The sequence below is a fragment of the Dasypus novemcinctus genome, chromosome 8, assembly GCF_030445035.2.
Source record: "Dasypus novemcinctus isolate mDasNov1 chromosome 8, mDasNov1.1.hap2, whole genome shotgun sequence".
Lineage (NCBI taxonomy): Eukaryota > Metazoa > Chordata > Mammalia > Cingulata > Dasypodidae > Dasypus > Dasypus novemcinctus.
Genome location: NC_080680.1, coordinates 70,441,362 through 70,459,032, shown reverse-complemented (window position 1 = coordinate 70,459,032; position 17,671 = coordinate 70,441,362). Strand labels below are relative to the sequence as shown.

The window sequence follows — 17,671 nt, the reverse complement described above, 5'->3', positions numbered from 1 at the left end:
AAAGATGCAAATACACAAAATAAGAAATGAGAAAGGGAATATCACCACTGACCCACAGAAATAAAGACTATCGTAAGAGGATACTTTGAAAAACTTTGTGCCAACAAGAAGGACAATTTAGAGAAAATGGACAAATTCCTAGAAACACATAAGCATCCTACATTGATGAAAGAAGAAATTGATGATCTCAACAAACAAATCACAAGTAAAGAGATAGAAACAGTCATTAAACCCCCCCCCAACTACACAACCATTCCAGGGTCCACAGGATGGAGGAATAGAGGATGGATTAGAGTGGACTTACTGATATTCTATTCATGAACTATTGTGATTAGTAATCAAAGAAAATGTGGCATTCGTGTGGAGAAAGTGGCCATGGTGGCTGCTGGGGGTAGGGGGTGGGTGGAAGAGATGTGATGTGGGGACATTTTTGGGACTTGGAGTTGTTCTGGGTAGTGCTGCAGGGACAGTTACCAGACATTTATGTCCTCCCATGGCCCACTGGGTGGACTGTGGAAGAGAGTGAGCTATAGTGTGGACCATTGACCAGTAGGTGCAGTGGTGCTCAGAGATGTATTCACCAAGTGCAATGAATGTCTCATGATGATGGAGGAGGTTGTTGTTATGGGGGGAGGAGTGGGGTGAGGGGAGTGGGGGTATGTGGGGGGTATATGGGGACCTCATATTTTTTGAATGTAATATTTAAAAAATAAATAAAGACAAAAAAAAAGAAAAGAAAAAAGGAAAAAAAAAAAAAAAGAGAAAAAAAGGAAAAAGAAAAGAAAAGAAAAAACCTCCCAACTAAGAATAGCGCTAGGCCAGATGGCTTCACAGGTGAATTCTACAAAATATTCTGGAAAGAACTAACACCAATTTTGCCTAAACTATTCCAAAAAATTGAAATTGAAGGAATATTGCCTGATTCTTTCTATCATGCCAACATTACCCTAATACCAAAGCCAAACAAAGACAACACAAGAAAGGAAAATCACAGACCAACCTCCAATGAATCTAGATGTTAAAATCCTCAACAAAATATTTGCTAATCATATTCAACAACACATCAAATGAATTATACACCATAACCAAGTGGGCTTCATCCCTGGTATGCAAGGATGTTTCAACATAAGAAAATCAATCAATGTAATACACCATATAAACAGATTGAAAGAAAAAAAATCCCATGATCATATCTATAGATGCAGAAAAAGCATTTGACAAAATGATTTCCTGATAAAAACAATGTAAAAGATAGGAATAGAAGGAAACTTTCTAAATGTGATCAAGGGTATATATGAAAAACTCAGAGCTAACATCTTTTAAAATGATGAAGTCTTAAATCCTTCCCTCTAAGATCAGGAATGAGACAAGGATGTCCAGTATAACTGCTCCTATTTAACATTGTATTCGAAGTACTTGCTCAAGCACTGAGGCAAGAAACAGATAAAAAAGGCATCCAAATTGGAAAGGAAGAAGTCAAAATTTCACTATTTGCAGATGACATGATCCTTTGCATAGAAAACTCTGAGAAATCTACAACAAAGCTTCTAGAACTTATAAATGAGTTCAGTAAAGTTGCAGGTTATAAGATCAATGCACAAAAATCAGCAGCATTTCTGTACACCAAGAATGAGCAATCTGAGGAAGAAATTAAGAGAAAAATACCATTTACAATAGTAAATAAAAAATCAAATACCTTGGAAATAAATTTAACTAAAGATGTAAAAGATATATACAGAGATACCTACACTACACTGTTAAAAGAAATCAAAGAAGACTTAAATAAATGGAAGAATATTCCCTGTTCATGGATAGGAAGACTAAATATCATTAAGATATCTATCCTACTTAAACTGATCTACAGATTTAATGCAATCTCAATAACAATCAACAGCATTTTTTACTGAACTGGAAAAACTAACTATGAAATTTATTTGGAAGGGAAAGATGTCCTGAATAGCCAAAGACATATTGAAAAAGAAAAATGAAATTGGAGGAATCACACTACCTGATTTTAAAAGATACTACAAAGCTATACTGGTCAAAATAGCATGGTCTTGGAACTAGGGTAGACACATTGACCAATGGAACCTAACTGAGTTAGGATATAGATCCTTGCATATACAGTCATTGATATTTGACAAGGCCACAAAGCCCGCTCAACTGGGAGAGATTTGCCTCTTCAACAAATGGGGCTTGGAGAACTGGATATCCATATGCAAAAGAATGAGAGAGGATTACCGTCTCATACCTTATACAAAAATCAATTCAAGTTGGATCAAAGATATAAATATAAGAGCCAAGACCATAAAGACCTTGGAAGACAATGTAGGAAAGCATTTACAGTACCTTGTAATAGGAAATGCTTCATGAATTTCACAGCCAAAGCACGAGCAGTGAAAGGAAAAATAGATAAATGGGATATCCTCAAAATTAAAACCTTTTGTACCTCAAAGGAGTTTATCAAGAAAGTGAAAAGACAACCTACCCAATATGAGAAAATATTTGGTAACCATGTATCTGATAGGAGGCTAATATCCAACATATATAAAGAAATCCTATATCTCAAAAATAAAATGACAAACAACCCATTCAAAAACTGGGCAAGAGATTGGAACAGATGCTTCTCCAAAGAAGAAATACAAATGGCTAAAAAGCACATGAAAAGATGCTCAACATCACTAGCTATTAGGGAAATGCAAATCAAAACTACAATGAGATACTATCTTGCATCCATTAGACTGGTGGCTATTAAAAATGGAGGACTACAAGTGTTGGAGAGGATGCAGAGGAATGGGAACACTCCTCCACTGCTCCTGGGAATGCAGAAGGATCCAGCCATTCTGGAGGACAGTTCAGCGGTCCCTAAAACAACTAGATACAGATCTGCCATATGACCCAAAAATTTCACTGCTGGGTATATACCCAGAAGAACTGAAAGCAAGGACATGAACTGATACATGCACACCAATGTTCATAGTGGCATTATTCACTATTGCCAAATGTTGAAATCAACCCAAATGCCCATCAACAGATGAATGGATAAACAAAATATGGTATATGCACACAATGGAATATACTCAGCTGTGAGAAGGAATACCGTACTTACACACGGGATAACATGGATGACTCTTGAGGGTCTTATGTTGAGTGAAGCATACAGGCATTGAAGGGCAATGACCTCTCTGATATGAATTAAAGAAATCAAGCTGTCTCAGAGAGCTACAGACTGGATGATAAGCTTATGGGAAATGGTGGAGTGGAAGTTTGTGAGCTGATGCCTACATGGGTGAAATCTATGACAAAGTGGAGGTAAGTAGTTGTGCAATGAAGGGATAAGATGGGGGTATAGGGATACTATTGGGGTGGGTTTTTGCAGGCTTAAGGGGGCTAGGGTTGGGAGGATGGGTCAGATGGTCCATGGAATAGGGGGAAGGGTTTGGGGTAAGCCGGTGAACATGGGAGATTGTCAGGTATGTGGTTGAAATGATAATGTTGAGAAAACTCTTTAGAAAATATAATAAAGAAGAGTTAGTTGTTTAAGATGATTGATGGGGGGCATCTGGCACAGGTTTCATGTGGGAGGAGGCTGCTAGGGAGTGTGTGAGTGCTCATCTGGTCATATTGTGTTATATCAGTGGGTGGAGACACATACAATGAATGCGAAAGAATTGTACCCCCATCCTTGGGCAGACTGATGTTCTCAAACAGAGGGAACGGTGTCTCTCAAGAGCATGGGTGCTTCCCAATGGGGGAGGATAGACTAGAGTGTAAAGCTCTCAACATTGTTGTATCTATGAATCTCATCCTTCAAGCAGTGAAGCTTGGTTGTCACTGTAGGCTCTGAGGGGGGAGGGAGAGAGGAATAGAATAGATGGAAGTGGTGGTAACTGGGGGCAATGGAAGTGTTTCACAAGATCGTGCAACAATGGATATAAGCCATGTTAAATTTCACCAAAAATTTATAAATGTGTATAGTCTAAAATATAAACCATATTGGAGACCATAATATAACCATAATTTTAGAAAATTGTATAGTCTAAAATATAAACTATAATGTAAGCCATAATGGAACCATGGTGTAAAAAGATCATTGTTGGAGAAGTGGGAAAAGGGTTTGATGTTGGGTATATGGGAGTCCTCTATTTTGTATATGTGACTTTACTGTGATCTAAAACTTTTTAGAAGACATAATTAAAAAAAAAAGATGTAAACACTGAGGAAAGAATGGAGAAGATTGCCTTGCCACTGTACATGCGGGGCAACACCTATTGCTGTGATGAATGGCAAAATGTCAAAAACAAGGTTTTATGATATTTTTCATTTTTCAATACCCCAATTTATTTTTTACTTTTAGTTTTTCTAAATTATTATGTATTCGATTTCCAATATTTAAACCTATCAATAATATTTCATTTTCCTATTAATTGAATTTGGCAATATATTAGGCTTCATTTTTGGAAAAACTTTGGATCACAGAGGGGTTCAACTATGGCGGGAGAGGAGCACTGGTATGGGGTGTCATTGATGGGGAATGCATGGGTTGGAGGGAGTTCTCCAGGGCATGCATATAGGGTATAGAGATATGTTTGGATGTTCATTGGGTATTGCCACAGTGGATAGAATTACACATGACAACTGAGGGAGTATTGAGTTCCCATCCTGGGGAGCTCTGTCACATTCCCCAATGGAACATCAACAATTCCCCAAGTGCAAAGACAAAGACCAGTGAAGAAGGATGGTCCAATGATGGGCCTTGATACTGATGAGTATGCTTATGAGTCTGTGTGCTTGAAATTTCAACTAGACCTAGGGTTGTAGGGTGCCTAAGCATTACCTCCACATTGCTCAAATGTGGCCACTTTCTAAGCCAAACTCAGCATGTAAATGCTTTACCTTCCCACCAGCATGGGTCATGACTCCTGGGGATGAGCTTCCCTGGTGCTGAGGGATTACTACCAATCACCAGCTGGTGATGCAACTAGAAAAAGACCTTGAATAAAAGGGGGAAATGGTAAAGACAAGTGAGTTTATATGGCTAAGAGACTTCAAAATGAGTTGGGAGGTCAACAGAGGGGTCATGCTTATACACGTCTCAGCAGGACCCCAAAGACAGCCAAAGTAGTTACAACTCCAGGTATTGGCGCTCTTGAGGGCTAAGGAGATACACAGGTTCTATGGTCATGACAGATGGCTCCGGAGTTCAGTGCCTCTCCAGTGGGCCCTACTTTGGAGTTTGTGCTCCTGAATATGATGGAGTTGGACTCATGTGACTTCTCTACACATGCCTCTTCTGTCACTTTTACTGAACCTGTGGTTGGTGCTGGAATTTGTGTATGTGCAGGAGACTTGAATCTCTGGACTGTCCATGTGCCAGCTGGGCCCTGAGCCTCAGCAGCATTGCAACACCTACTCTCTGGTTCATTGGACTTACCCAGATCACCTGACAGAGAGCTGAGAACCACCTCACCTGGGAGCCAAGAGTGTCTACAACTGCAAGCAGGTGAATTGCATCCATCAGCCATGTGGGATATAAGTCCCCTCTAGATTTATAGGTGGAGTGAACATTACCTTCCCAGGGTCCACAGGATGGAGGAATATAATATGGATTGGAGTAGACTTGCTGGTATTTTACTATTGAACTGTTGTGACTCTAGCAATGAAAGTAATTGTATCATTGATGTGGAGTTGGTGGCCATCAGAGTTGCTGAGGGCAGGGAGAGGGAGGAAGAAGTGTGATATGGGGCATTTTAGGGACTTCGAGTTATCCTGAATGATATTGCAGGGACAGATGCAGGACATTGTGTATCCTTCCATAACCCACTGGGTGAACTTGGGGAGTGTGAACTACAATGTAAACTATGGTCCATGAGGTATGGCAGTGCTCCAGGGTGTATTCACCAAATGCAATGAATGTGCCTTAGTGATGAAAGGGGATTTTTTTTTAAAGATTTATTTATTTATTTATTTCTCTCCCCTCCTCCCCACCCCAGTTGTCTGTTCTCTGTGTCTATTTGCTGCATCTTCTTTGTCCGCTTCTGTTGTTGTCAGTGGCATGGGAATCCGTGTTTCTTTTTTTGTTGCTTCATCTTGTTGTGTCAGTTCTCCATGTGTGTGGCACCATTCCTGGGCAGGCTGCACTTTTTTTCGCGCTGGGTGGCTCTCCTTACAGGGTGCACTCCTTGTGCGTGGGGCTCCCCTATATGGGGGACACCCCTGCGTGGCAGGGCACTCCTTGCATGCATCAGCACTGCACATGGGCCAGCTCCACATGGGTCAAGGTGGCCCGGGGTTTGAACCGCAGACCTCCCATGTGGTAGATGGACGCCCTAAACACTGGGCCAAGTCTGCCGCCGAAAGGGGATGTTGCTGTAGGAGGAACCGGAGGTGGGCAGTTGGGAGTGGGATATATGGGAATCTCTTATGTTTTTTAATGTAAGGTTTTGTGTGTTCTATTTATCTTAAAAAAAAATAATGAAAAATAAGCAAACAAAAATTATGTATCACCATTTTATTATTTCAATAATAATAATCATAAGCAAAAACAGACAAAAAATTCTTTACATCTCAAACTCTGTTTCCCCTGCTGTACATAGATGCTATTAGTGGCTATTCTTGCACAATTTTTTTTTTAATTTTTAATTTTTAAAAAAGATATTTAGATTACATATATGTTATATAAAAGATATAGGGGATTCCTTTATGTCCTGCTCCCCACACTGCCCACAGTTACCCACATTAACAACATTCTTCATTAATGTGGTACATTCATTGCAATTGATGAACACATTTTGGAGCATTGCCACTAAGAATGGAGTATAGTTTACAGATTTTTAAAGATTTATTTTATTTATATCTCCCCACCCCTTTGTTGTTTTTCACTTGCTGTGTCTGTTCATCTTCCTTATTTCTTTAGGAGGCACCAGGGACTGAACCCAGAACCTGTGATGTGGGAGGGAGGTGCCTAAACACTTAAGCCACCTCTGTTCCCGGCTTTGTTTCATCTCTCATTATGTTTTTCCTCCCTGCATCTCTTGTGTCATATTGTTGCAACAGCTTGCCACGCCTGCCCATTGTGTCAGCTCGCTGTGTTCTTTAGGAGGCACTGGGATCTCTGCTCCCTGCTTTGTTGTGTCTCTAATTATGTTTTTTCTTTTTGTGTCTCTTGTTGTGACAGCTTGCCATACCTGCCCACTTGCTATCTTCTTGAGGAGGCACCAGGATTCGAAACAATGACCTTTCCATATGGTAGGCAGGAGCCCAGTCACCTGAGTCACATCTGCTTCCCTGTAGTTTATGTTGTAGTTTGCACTCTCTCCCACACAATTCTGTAGGTTATGGCAAGATATATAATGGCCTGTATCTGTTGCTGCAATGCAATTCAGGACAATCCTCAAGTCCAGAAAATGCCCCTGTATTGCACCTGTTTTCCCTCTCTCTGACATCAGAACCTCCAGTGGTCACTGCCTCCACATCAATGATATAAATCCTAGAATACCAATTGCTAGAATACCAATAAGTCTATAGTAGAATACCTGTAAATTCATTCTAGTTCATAGTTCATTCCCCAATCCTGAGGATTCTGGGATGGTGATGCCCACTCCACCTCTAATTGAGAGAGGCTTTGATCCCCTGGGGGCAGATGGATGGGACTGTTTTCCTTGTAGTTGTAGACTCTCACTTCCTTGGTATGGTGGTTGTCCATTTTCAACTCCTTTTTAGTCGTCCTGGGTGAGTCCAATGAACTGGAAAGTAGGTGCTGCAATTCCACTGAGACTCAGAGCCCACCTGGCACATGGAGAGCACAAATATTCAAGTCTCTTGGATATATACCTATAAAATCCAGCACCAACTAAAGGTTCAAATAGAAGGGACTGAAGAGCCATGTGTAGGGAAACCACAACTGTCACACTGGGGAGGACAAATGCCAGAGTAGGGCCCACAGGCATGGCACCAAACTCATGAGCTATTTGCCATGACTGTAGGACCTGGGTGTCTTGAGCCCTCTGCAGCCCAACTATTGGTGGTATTGTCTAATTTGGCAGTCAATAAGATCCTGCAGAGATGTACATAAGCATAATCTCTGGAATGACCTCCTGACTCACTTGGAAGTCTCTTAGCCATATAAACTCATTTGTCTTTACCTTTTCCCCTTTTGGGTTAAGGTCTTTTTCCAGTTGCATTGCTCGTTGGTGCTTGGTAGTAATCCCTTGGTGACAGGGAGGATCATGATCATCCCTGGGAGTCATGTCCCACACCTTGGGGAAGTTATTGCACTTATATGCTGAATTTGGCTTAGAGGGAGGCCACATTTGAGCAGCAAGGAGGCTCTCAGGAGGTAATGCTTAGGCACCCTGTAATATTAGGCTAAGTTCCAATTTCAAGAGTAAAGTTTCATAAGCACAGTCATCAATATCAAGGGCCCATCAATGGACCATCCTCCTTCACTAGGCATTTCCTCTATACTTGGAGGATTCTTGATGTTCCATTAGAAAATGTGGCAAAGCTCCCCAGGATGGGAATTTAATATTCTTTCAGATATTGTGTGAATCTCAACCCACCGTGACAATGCCCAAGAACATTTGAACACATTTATATGCTTTATATGTATGTCCAGGTGAACTTCCTCCCAGGTATCCCCCATCACTGTAAACCCAACAAATGGTCCTCCCCTGCCACAGTTGTAACCTTTCTGTGTTCCAAACTTCTTCAAAAATGAAGTCAATAAAATAGCCAAATACAATTAATAAGAAAATGAAATCATAATGATAGTTTAAAAAATGTAAGTAAAATACAAAAAATTTAAAAATTAAAAAAATTTAAAAATTTGGATTATTAAAAAAATGAAAAAGAAATTTTTGATATTTTGCCTTTCATCTCTCTGGGATCTGTTTTCCTCTATGTACAGCAACATTTTCTTCCATTTATTCTCCCAGTGTCTTACTTTTTTCATTTTGTCTTCAAAGAAGTTTTAGGTCACAGCAAAGTCACATACAGAATATAGGGGACTCCCATACATCTTTCCCTTTTTCCCCTTTCCCCTATTAATAGCATTTTATATGTGGGTGGTATATTTGTTACAACTGATGTACAAATATTGAAACATATCTACCAACCATGGTCAGTGGTTTATATTATGGTTTATATTTTGAACCGTACACTTTTATAATTCTTTTCTTTTCCATTTTTTACTGTATTTTTTTGAAGATACATAGATCATGAAAAATGTTACATTAAAAAATATAAAAGGTTCCCACATACCCCATACCCCAACTTAACATGACCTATTTCTGTCATTACAAGATCATGTAGAATACTTCCATTGCCCTCAAAATGCTGCCAATTCCATCTATTCTATTCCTCCCTTCCCCTTCCCTTGGGATCCACAGCAACCACCAGGCTTCATTTTTTGCGGGACCAGATTCATTGTTACTTGCAACCACACTGAGGGCTTGACACACTTGTCTGTGCTCTCTTATTAGGAACCACCCATGCTCTCAAGAATCTCCTGCCCCTCTCTTTGAGAACATAGCAGGCCTTCCCAGGATGAGAGTCCAACACCTTACAGCTCATTATGTGGGTCTCCACCCACTGATATAACACACTATGTCAAGATGACACTCACATGATCCCTAGAAGCCTGCCCCAAGTGTGCTCTGTCCTGAATACCCACCACATCCAATGCCCTAAACCAGTAACCCTACCTTGCCTTATTGCCAAAAGAGAATTCCCAACATTCTAGTTTCAACTACAGACCCACCAATCCCCAGTGTTCACCTGCTCCCTCCCCAACCCTCTCCTAAGGTCCATGGAGAGTCTACCCACCCTCCCCAGTCTACTTCCCTGACAAACCAGCACTGTCCAACTCAATAGTATCACTGTGCCACTGTTATGCCCCTTCACTACACAACTACACATTTCCACCTTATCGTTTGTTTTAAGGAGATACTGGGGATCAAACCTGGGACCTCAAGTGGGAAGCAGGTGCTAAACCACTTGAGCTATAACTGTGCCCCCAGGCCTGTACTTCTGGCCCATAGAACTGTGAAATAATAGATAGATGTTGTTTTAAGCTGCTAAGCTTGTGACAACCTGTTGTGAAGTAACAGAAATTGAATACAGTTCCCTTTGATTGATACTAGTCTATAATATCAAGATTCTAGGTATGAATTGCTTGACATTGGCCCAGCCTGTGAAATTGATGTGGTCTATTCTGTGTCTATTCCTTTTTACTGAGAAAAAAAAATTATGTAATGGTACATAGCTATGAAGATATCTCTTTAGTTTTGTTGAATATTTATCTTGGATAAGCTTAGTGTATTGAGAAGCAATAGAAATCATTATTTTTATTAAGGCCAAGTTGGATGTTTCATTGGAAAAGGGACCATTATGAGTAAGTGATGTAGTTGTATTTGGGTTTTTTTGGGAGGAGTTGGGGGTAGAGGAACCAAGATGTCATAGATATATTCTGGTAAGGCAGACTAGAGAGTCTCTTTAAAGATTAGAGGGAGGGTATATCTCAGAAACTTGGAAATCAAGACAGAGCAAAAATGAGAAGAAAATGACTAAATTTCTTAAAAAGTCTGGTGTGATACTATTCTGCATGGCTATTCTTTGGAACAGTGGTTACCTACCTCCATCCACCTTCTCTCCCACCTAAGTGAGTGCCACTACCCCATGGAAGATTTGATGGACATGGACATGAACCCCCTGAGGCCCCAGAACTATCTTTTTGGTTGTGAACTAAAGGCCAACAAAGATTATCACTTTAAGGTGGATAATGATGAAAATGAGTACCAGTTATCTTTAAGAACAGTCAGTTTAGGGGCTGGTGCAAAGGATGAATTGCACATTGCAGAAACAGAGGCAATGAATTATGAAGGCAGTCCAATTAAAGTAACACTGACAACTTTGAAAATGTCTGTACAGCCAACGGTTTCCCTTGGAGGCTTTGAGATAATGCGCTTGTTGTCTTACAGTTAAAGTGTGATTCTGGGCCTGTGCATATTAGTGGACAGCACTTAGTAGCTGTAGAAGAAATGCAGAGTTAGAAGATGAAGAGGAGGATTATGTGAAACTCTTAAGCATATCTAGAAAGCAATCTGCCCTTGGGAGTGGTAGCTAGTTTCCGCAGAAAAAAGTAAAACTTGCTGATGAAGATGATGGTGATGATGAAGAAGACGAGATGATGATAATGATTATTTTGATGATGAGGAAATGGAAGAAAAAGCTCCAGTGAAGGAATCTGTTGGAGAAAGTCCAGCCAAAAATACGTAAATGTCAAACCAGAATGGAAAAGACTCAAAACCATCAACACCAAAATCAAAAGGTCAGGAGGCAAATGTGGATCAAGCAGGCTACTGTATGCCATGTGGGAGCTCCAGCATTCGATGTCCAGGGCCTGCTGGTGAGGGCAGGCTGGCCCATGTGGCTGGCTAGCCCACACAGAGTGTTGCCCCATGTAGGAGTGCTGCCCTATGCAGGGTGCTGGCCATGTGGAAAGCTGGTGCAGCAGGATAATGCAACAAAAAGAGGCACAGAGGAGAGAGAATAAGAGGTGCAGTAGATCAGGGAACTGAGGTGGCACAAGAGAATAATTTCCTCTCCCATTATGGAGGGTCCCAGGATGAGTTCCTGGAGCAGCCTAATGAAAATACAAGCAGACACAGAAGAACACACAGCAAATGGACACAGAGTGGGCAATAGAGGGGAGGATGGGAGGTGGATAAATAAAAATAAATCTTTTAAAAAGAAAATCAAAAGGTCAAGAATCTTGCCAAAAAACAGGAAAAACCTCCTAAAACACCAAAAGGACCTAGTTCTGTAGAAGACATTAAAGCAAAAATGCAAGCAAGTATAGAAAAAGCACATTGAACAGTCCTGAGCACTACTGGTAAATTATGCCCAAAGATGGGGAGAGGAAAAGGAGAGAAAAATATAGTCCATACTGAGTATCGCCAACAATCCAGACTGAAGTCTTCTATTTTAATCTCAGTTTTCTTTCCTGATTTGCCAACCACCCACACCCCCTTCCAGGCTGGAAGCAATATCTTGATTTCCTAAAGCACTTTTCTTTTGACTGCTGTGCTTCAGTGAACCATAGTCTGCTTTCTATTAATAGAACTTGTGCATTTGCCTCACTGCTTTGACTGTGTTTTAATCACCATTATATTTCCCCAGCTGCTCAATAAATACTTGAATGAATTAAAAAATTTTTTTTCTTAAAGACTACTAGAGTGGGTAGCAAGGTGATATCCATAGGGTATTCAAACTAATAATAACCATTTTAAACTAGAAGTGAAAGCTGGAAAAGAAGGGGTAGAAGCTAAATTCTGGGATCAGAAACTTATAAAATAGCTTTGGGTAGTTACTAAGTGGGGAGAATGAAAAACAAGCAAACAAATAATTCTGACCTCCAGATTAATGAAGAATACCTTAATTATTTTAGGAAGTATTATTTAGCCTACTTATAAGTTACTGTGGCTTATAAATAGAAGATGAAGTCAAATAGCTTAGGTATTGTTTTTGTAAGTAATATTTTGTAAGTAATTTGAAGTTTAAAGCATAGTATGTGTGAAAGTATTAAGTGGTATAAATACTGCTTCCTTCAGGTACATACTCATATTGAGGGAAAAACCACTAAATTAAAATGAAGGAATCAAATAATCTAATAAAAGCTTCATCAGAAGAAAGCATGGTCTCCTGGAGGTAATCAGGAAAATATTTCTGAGCTGTTATAGGTAGAGAAAACATCATGGGATGTTTTCAAACATAGAATCATACAATGTCATAGATCAGCTAATTTTAATAACTACCATTAATTGAATTCTGTGGAAGAGAGTTTTCATTCATAGTTGTTCCTTTTCGCCTGCCCTGGACATGGATACCTGTGCATATACTTCCCTGCCACACTGACTTTTGATTTGCCCATGTGACTTGCTATGGCCAATGGAAAGGGGCAGAAGTAACAGTGTGAGTTCTGATCGCGTTTCATCCAAACTTCTTGCACTTCTGCTCACCATCTTGAGAAGAGCATGCCCAAAGTAACCCTCTTCCAATTGGCATCTAGGATAGAGAGACTCATGGAGCAGATAGAGAGACTCTTGAAGACCCGACCTGCATACTGGAGCTAAGTGTAGCTTAACTGGCCAGGAAATGCTTAACCCCATCCAGCAGAGTGACAGCTGCCTGGCAGATTCCTGAGCAAGAAATAAATGTTTGCTCTTATTTAAAAAAAAAGTTTTAGACTTCTTTAAGTAAAATCTAACACATATGCCTAATATTTTGTATGCTCTGCAAGGTGCTTTAGTTTTATTTCATCCTTACAAAAACAAATTATAGTAAACTTGCAAAGACAGGTTCAGAGAGATAAACAATTTTAACCTATACCATGCAAGTAATCAGTGGCTTGAGATTGGAATCTGAATTGCATGTCTGAATCCAATAGCAGTGTTCTTTCTCCTCCTTTCCATGTAATAAGGAAAGGGGAAGGGATGCTTTAATTCCTTTTCCTTGTGACCATTGAAAAGCTGTGATCAAAGATGATTCAAGGTATAATGACCAGAATATATTTCAAAAAAGAGATTTCAGTTATTTGAATCAAGCAGTACTTTTTGAGTATATACATACAGAAGTGTGTGCAAATGCATAAATCTGACTCTTGATGAATTATAAAATAAAAACATACATTAAAGTTACTTTGAAAATGTAATACACATTAGAGAGTAATATGTGGCAACCATATGCTATAAGAAGAGATGAGATGAGACCATCATTCTGTTACACTTAGATTAACTTTAATCACATTTTGTAGCTAATGCTCTTACAAAGGCTGCCAACTAATATTTTAGGTAAATGAAGAGCTAGGACGTATAGCCTTCAGAAAGCAGGCACCTCTCCTGTCAAGTAGATAATTATAGAGGCTATGGCTCCATTAGGGAAATGGAAGCCAATCAATGTAAACCCTAAGAGCTCAGATCCTTTGTAATTGATTGAGAGATTCACTGACTTCAATGCAATTGAGTTTCAAATATAAGAAGCCAATATTTGGCCAGGTGGCAGCCATGAATTCCAGAGGGAGTTTATGAATTTTAATAAGAGCATTAGCTACACAGTTCAAGTCACATGTGCTAACACTGAATGAAATATGCAGATTAATATTGAAACTGCAACTTGGGGTAGCCAAGGTTTCATTTGTTGTTTCCTAATACTGATATTTATTTCTTTAGATATGCAATTGTTTATCATACAAGGTCTGGGAAAACTTATTAATGCAAATCACAAATGATGCTAGCAATTTGCAATTATAATTTATCTGTTATTTCTATTGAGATGACCCATTACATAGTTCAGGATTATTTAGTAGTTCTATTTCAGAGATGTCCTGTTTGTGCAAACAAGAGACATTAAGTTTTCTCACTCAGTTAACAGTTTTTGCAAGGTTAATGTGAGTAAGATATAGGGATTGGGAGTAATTTATGATGAATCAGCCATGGCTAAGGATTGCTTCCTAAAGGAGCTTAAACATTTAATAAAGGAGGAGAACATCTTTATATTTATATATACTTACATATATATTTAATGATGGATGGTAGTAATGGTAACACAACATTGTGAACATAATTAACAGAACTGAGTTATATATTTGAAAGTGGTTAATAGAAGGAATGTTAGGTTGTAAATTTGTTACTAGAATAAAAATTTTAAAAAATACTTATAGAACATGGTGACCTAAGACGTTCCCTGGAAACACTCCCCAGAGTTTCAGTAAATAATAGGAAAATTCACACTTTCTTAGAACTCTGGAGGAAAGAAAGATTGCAGAAAGACTCTACAAGGGCTAAATCAAAGAAAAAGAAAAATTATCAGGTAGGAAACTTCCCAGGATCCAATGGTCCTTTCCCTCTCCCTCACTAGGTCACATGCAGCTTGAAAGTTGCTTTGAGACAGCAGCCAAATCCCTCCTACATCCTACCAGAAACACTATAGAGACAAGCACTGCGGTAAATTAGAACCACATGCATATTCAGGCACAGGAACCAAGTCCACAATGACCCAGGGCCAAACACAAGCAGCTGAGGAGTACAACATACAAAAGGACCTCCAGGAGGTAAACAAAAAAGAGAGACTGTGGTAAAAACTGAGGTTGGAAAATGCTGCACTCATTCAACCCAGTTTCTGTAGACTCGACCACCTAAATGTACAATGGACTCTTCTAGAGTGAATCACATTTCTGGATTGACCCCAACTGGCTTCCCAGGGAAGGATACCCTAATGGGGGAGAAACTGGAGGCAGAAAAGTCTCACAAAGGAAAAAAAGGATAAGTTAAATTGCCCTTAAAACTGAGGGAGAGTTTAAAATATTCAGAGATTTAAAAAGCTGAGAAAGTTCATCAGCAAGACATTCCCTACAAGAGTTACAAAAGCAAGCTCTGCAGGTTGAAAGAAAAGACAAGTGAGAGTGGCTTGAAGTAGTGTGAAGAAATGAAGATTACCAGTAAGGGTAACTAGAAGGGTAAATGCAAAACTCAGTAGTACTGTATCCTCAATATACAACTCTATCCTTTAATTCTTATAAGAGTTAGAATATAAATAAACAGAAAGAGTCATACTTCCTGAAAACGACATGCAAAATATAAAGTAGGACAAAAACAATATAGACAGAGGAAACGGGGATCTGGGTGTAAAGAAAGTGTATACTATGGAAGCTAAATTGGCATCTTTTCAAATTAGTAGATTATAGATGTAGATTCTGTGATATCCCCAAGTAAACACAAAGAAAGCATTTTAAAAATATACAGAAACATAAATGAGGAAGGGATCAGTCAGATGCATCACTAAAGATCAACTATACAGAAAAGGAGGTTGCAATGGAAGAAAAAAGATACATAAAAAACAAAGGACAAAATGGCTGAAGTTAGTACTGCCCTTATAGTAATAATACTGAATGTTAATGGATGAAACTCCCCAATCCAAAGACATAAAGTGGCAGAATGGATTAAAAAATCATGATATATTGTTTTCAAGAGACTCACCTTAGATCCAAAGACACACATAGGTTGCAAGTGAAAGGCTGGAAAAAGATATTCCATGCAAGAAGTAAGCAAAGAAAAGCTGGGGTAGCTATGCTAATATAAGATGAAATAGAAGTTAAGTCAGAAGGTTTTATAAGAGATAAAGAAGGATACTATATATTAATAAAAGGGACAATTCACCAAGAAGAAATAACAACTACTTATGCACCTAATCATGGTACTTCAAAATATATGAGAAAACATTGGCAAAACCGAAGAGAGAAATCTACATCTCTACAATAATAGCTGGAGACTTTAACACTACTCTCAACATGAGATAGAATCACTAGAGAGAAGATCAATAAGAAAACAGCTTGCTTAATATGATAAATGAACCAGCTTTAACAGATGTGTATAGAACATTGCACCCCAAATCAGGATGTATATTCTTTCAAGTGTACGTGGATCATTCTTCAGGATAGACCACATGTTATGTCACAAAATTAAGTCTCAACAAATTTACAAAGATTGAAATTTTATAAAGTATCTTCTCTGACAATAATGGATTGATTAATAACAGGCAGAGAACAGGAAAACTTACAAGCACATTCTTAAACAATAAGTGGATCGAAGAAGAAATTACAAGGAAAATCACTAAATATCTTGAAATGAATGAAAACATGGGCACAACTTATCAGACTTATGGGATGTAGCAAAGGCAGTGCTGAGAGGGAAATTTATAGCCCTAAATGCTTACAATAAAGTAGGAGCTAAAATAAAAAACCCAACTGAACACTTGGAGGAACTAGAAAAGAGCAACAAACTAATCCCAAAGCAAGCAAAAGGAAAGAAATAACAAAGATTAGGGCAGATAGAAATGAAATTGCAAATAAAAAACCACAGAATTAACACAATCAAAAGTTGGTATTTTGAAAAAAATCAATAAAATTGACAAATCTTAGCTAGACTAACAAAAAAAGAAGATGCAAATAAAATTAGAAACCAGAGGGGGAACATTACTACTGATCGTAGAGAAATAAAAAGAATCATTAGAAGATACTATGAACAACTGTGTGCTGACAAATTAGACATCCTGGATGAAATTGAAAAATTCCTAGAAACACATTACAACCAACACTGACTCTAGAAGAAATAGAAGAACTCAACAGACCAATTACAAGTAAAGAGATTGAGTCGGTCATCAAAAGCTCCCAACAAAGAAAATCATGACAACTAACCCTGACTCTAGAAGACATAGAAGACCTCAAGAGACCAATTACAAGTAAAGAGATTGAATAAGTCATCAAAACCTCCCAAAAAAGAAAATCCCAGAACCAGATGGCTTCACAGTTAAATTCTACCAATCATTCCAAGAAGAATACTAATCCTGCTCAAACTCTCCCAAAAATTGATAGAGGGAACACTAACTCATTCTATATCACCTGAATACCCTAATATCACCCTAATACCAAAGCCAGGTAAAGATACTATAAGAACAGAAAATTAGAAATCAGTTTCTCTTATGAATAAAGATGCAAGAATCCTCAACGAAATACTTGTCATTTGACTCCACCAATACATTAAAAGAAGTATACGACATAATCAAATCGGTTTTATCATGGGTATGCAAGGGTGGTTCAATATAAGAAAATCATTTA

General features: G+C 38.7%; 1 pseudogene; it reads left to right on the top strand.

The window, feature by feature from the left end:
- Positions 1-10,677: 10,677 nt before the first annotated feature.
- On the top strand, positions 10,678-12,074 carry LOC101413105 (nucleophosmin-like; annotated as a pseudogene).
- Positions 12,075-17,671: the final 5,597 nt, after the last annotated feature.